At 34.0% G+C, this 3,908-nt stretch overlaps 1 long non-coding RNA gene and 5 other non-coding genes across 7 annotated transcripts; all 6 read left to right on the forward strand.

The window, feature by feature from the left end:
* The first annotated feature begins 716 nt into the window (after positions 1-716).
* On the forward strand, positions 717-3,428 carry LOC110791357 (uncharacterized). 2 transcript variants are annotated; one of them, XR_002534071.2, is made up of 2 exons: positions 717-920; positions 1,830-3,428. It is a non-coding gene; the product is annotated as an uncharacterized lncRNA (long non-coding RNA). The 2 variants fall into 2 exon arrangements; XR_002534070.2 differs by having other exon boundaries at positions 1,844-3,428.
* LOC130468360 (small nucleolar RNA Z161/Z228) lies at positions 1,522-1,621 on the forward strand. The gene has a single exon (XR_008928748.1). It is a non-coding gene; the product is annotated as a small nucleolar RNA Z161/Z228 (small nucleolar RNA).
* On the forward strand, positions 1,687-1,755 carry LOC130468347 (small nucleolar RNA Z105). The gene has a single exon (XR_008928737.1). It is a non-coding gene; the product is annotated as a small nucleolar RNA Z105 (small nucleolar RNA).
* On the forward strand, positions 2,022-2,116 carry LOC130468364 (small nucleolar RNA Z266). Its single transcript, XR_008928752.1, has one exon. It is a non-coding gene; the product is annotated as a small nucleolar RNA Z266 (small nucleolar RNA).
* LOC130468367 (small nucleolar RNA Z266) lies at positions 2,325-2,418 on the forward strand. Its single transcript, XR_008928755.1, has one exon. It is a non-coding gene; the product is annotated as a small nucleolar RNA Z266 (small nucleolar RNA).
* On the forward strand, positions 2,574-2,669 carry LOC130468366 (small nucleolar RNA Z266). Its single transcript, XR_008928754.1, has one exon. It is a non-coding gene; the product is annotated as a small nucleolar RNA Z266 (small nucleolar RNA).
* Positions 3,429-3,908: the final 480 nt, after the last annotated feature.

Raw genomic sequence — 3,908 nt, forward strand, 5'->3', positions numbered from 1 at the left:
ATTGACTATTTCAATTAAAATAATGTTATTGTTATAAAAGTCTAGTTCAGTCTAGCCTAGTCCAGTCAAGTGTGGTCTTCAAATTAATATGTGTTGTTTGCCCTTACTTATGTTTCATTAGCATCATGTTAGGATTGTTCGTTTAATAGAATCATGTTAGGATTATTATTGTTTTAGTATGTAGTATTCAGCTTTGCTGATTACGTGCTTTGGTTTGTGTGTGTTGATCATGGCTATGCCTTATTGATCCTGTGATGACCCATCTTTGGTGAACAGTCTCTAAGGATCAATAAGCATTGTCTATCTACAGGTTTGAAGATGATGCATCATGGAGATCGGGATTAGAGAGCTTGTATTGATTTTGTCTTGCTATGTTATTTGGGTTTTGTTAATTGGGACTTTAAACTTGTCGTACTATTTATATTTCCTTATTTTCGTTGGTTGATTTTTGGGATTAAACCCGTAATCGATTATTTATAAACCTAAAGTTAGTTTTACGTTTTCCGCTGTAAAATTCTGAATAAACCGTTTCGTTTTCACACGGGCGATAATGCCTTGATAATTCTCTATAGTTATATTTATAAAAAGGTTGTTTTAGAAAAAGGAGAATTGTCAGGGTGTTACACCGGTCCAACTAACGTCGATAAATTTGCGGTAATTCACCTCTTACCGGTTGGATTAGTAAGGGCCAAATACTCCCAAATGGGCAACGGGCCAGCACCGATATTGAAAACGGATCTTAAACCTTAAGCCCAATCGACCTCTAACACAGAGCCGTCACACCAAATGTTAACCGTATCAATTTTGCAAACCCTAGCAAACCAAACCCTCTTACAAAACCCCTCTTCTTCACCGTTCTCCTCTCCTCATCTCTTTCTTCATCCTCCTGCAAATTCAATCAACTGTCCTATCTCTCCGATGTGAGTGTTTCTTGCAATTCCCTTATTTATTTATTGGAAATTAGAAATTCAGCACCATTTTCTGGTTTAGTTAGCTACAAAAAATCTTGACTTGTAACCAAAAAATTATTGTAGAAAGTTATGCGCGGCCCTTAAGATCGCCTTCCAAAATTCATCAATGGAAGCGTCTCGAGTCATAGCTGCGCAAAATCGATTCAATTTTCTGGGTTTCTCTCATTAGGGTTTTCCTCTTGAGTTAATTCCCATTTTATCCTCGCCTAAATTTGTAATGCCATTTTCCCATTTTAATTCATTTTGGTACTTTTAGACTTCCATTAATTGGTGTTTAAATATCCAAATGAAGGGTGTTGTAAATGGCTTAGTATTTTAAGGCGGGGAAACATTTTATTTTATTTATTTATTGATAATTATAAAATTAAGGCAAGAATGATGATCATAATTGATTAGTCTTTATGATGGATTTATTCCTCATGATTTAAGTTAATCTTAAAGGGATTTATATGACTTGCCATTACCATATTCATGATTTTTTCTGGGTTTTTCTTGGTTTGCACTTATAAAAGTTTAGTAGTATATGATTTTTTTGTACAATAGCGTAGACAATCTTCAGATGATGATGTTGGATTTATATTCTCACGACGGTCGTCTGAGGCACTTATTAGTGTCGTTTTGATGTATTATGATCCAATTGTCTGATGATTACTATCATTTTAAGAAAATTTCTGTATTTTAATTTGCAAAGATTTTATCGTTATTGTGTTAATGGGCATAGTGATGATGAACTTATATATAACCTACAAGTTCGTGAAGGATAAAAACCTCCTACTCATACTGAATGTTCTCGCATTAAACTAAGCTTTCTCAGATTCCTTTGATTTTCTGTTTCAAGTACATATAATGTATGTTTAGGCATTTGGTTGTAGGGCTTGGCACTTTGGCAGATCCTGGCACCAAAAGGCATTATGGCAGATAGAGTAATCTGGTGGATGAGTCCACTGTATTGCAGACAAGTCTTAGGATATACGAAGTGCAATATTACTGTTGTTTCGGTATATGACTCGTTTGAATTAGAATTGTCTGTGTTAGTTGTTGATGTGTGAAGATTGGCAAGAATGATGATTCAATTAGATGTGTGAAAGGAGCAATTCTTGATGAACATAAAACTTTTGAGGCATAATTAGTCTGACTTGCCAATTTTCCCTCAATTGTTCCCTTGCCTTGTATTGGAGCTGTTGTGATGTGGTTGTTAGAGAATTTGGTTACAGTTTTTGCATATGTCGGAGTACTATTGAATAATGACCTGATTTGTGGTGTCGATCTTTGTCGATGTTTTTGGAGATTGATTTGGTGCTTTAAAACGTCTGTACGAAATATTTGTAATGTGTGAGTTGTTTGGTGAAGATGAAAAGGCAAGAATGATGATTCAATTAGATGTGTGAAGAAAGCAATTTCTTGTGAACATTAAACTTTTGAGGCATATTTATATCCTGACTTGCCCGAATCAATTGTTTGTGTAGCTTAGATAAGATTAGTTGTGTTTGATGAACATCAATTGAATCAGTTTCATTGTGAAGAAAGCAATTTCTTGTTTCTAATTTCTTGTTGTTCTTAAATGTTCTATAAAGCTGAGAGTAGTTGGTACCAAAAGGTTTTGTTTTGCAAGAATGATGATTCAATTAGATGTGTGAAGGGATTCAATTTCTGATGAACACAAATTATTTGAGGCATAATTAGTCTGACTTGCCAAGTCAAATCCGTCTTTAATTTTGTAGAGTTTTATGATACCTTTTGTAGATTTTGATCCTAAGATTTGTTTAGAATAATTGATGATTTCATTTTAAACTTGTGTGAAGGATGAAAATCCTAATGAACCTTTTGATGATGGCAAGAATGAGGACTAAATTTGTGTGAAGGATGCAAATCCTAATGAACCTTCAACTTTACTAAGCTTATTGATATTCTGACTTGCCAGAATAATTCTCCCAAATCATATTTTCCATTATTGGTCCAGAACCAGAAGTGAAACAATTTCTTTGATCTGCTTTAATCTGTTGTATCAATGTGACGGATTTTTCATTGATGTTTTTAAACTTTCATAATTGTGTGTTTGAAGCTGTCTATGGCGAAGGCCAAAGCTACCTTTTAGGATGCAGGAGATGAACTTTACGAGCAGCGAATTTTGTTGTGCTACATTGAAAATGCCTCGAGTATGTGGCTTCATCAGTTAATCAGTTATGCAGTGCTGACTCTAGACTATGCCATTAAGCACGCTCGGAGTGTCTTTGTTGCTATGGATCCATAGTTTGAAGTTTTTGTTCTCCAACGTTTTTTACTCCTTAACTAGTGTTAATTTGAAATATTTATCAAGTAGAGTAGAAATTCTAAATTATATTATTTAATCAAATTAAATATATAATCGAAATTCTAATATTATTAAGTTAGTTTGCACATTACTTCCAACTGGAAGGGGTAAAAATTGGAAAACTTGAATGCAACTTGTTTCTTATCTATGGCTGTCACCTGATTTTTCATTCCTACAACTAATGTTGTACCGTTAAGTTTCACTCATATATGTCCAGTGACCGAAATCGAAATTTTGGATAATTTAAAGCTCGATGTTAGACCGATTCTAGATATGTTCTCTATTACAAAGGACTTTACTCGAGGAGGCGTAATGTTCACCTTAAGAAATGAGTTTCAATACTACAGTAACAATAATAATATAATAATAATGTTTTTTATTATTAATTCATATTTATTCTGACATCAAATAATGGGCATAGGAAAAAAACAAATTTATAGGCCTCACCTAAAAGCTAAAACATTGGGTTATGATGGGCTAGCCTGTCCAATAGGGCTGCCCCAAATCTGATTTGCACATCTGCATAGCTTAATTCCCCGTAAAATCTTGCTTGGCTCCTCTGGGCGAGAAACCAATTTTCACTAAATAGTGGTTCTGCAACTATGTATATTACACAACACTTTTTA

Source organism: Spinacia oleracea, chromosome 2 (assembly GCF_020520425.1).
Source record: "Spinacia oleracea cultivar Varoflay chromosome 2, BTI_SOV_V1, whole genome shotgun sequence".
NCBI lineage: Eukaryota > Viridiplantae > Streptophyta > Magnoliopsida > Caryophyllales > Amaranthaceae > Spinacia > Spinacia oleracea.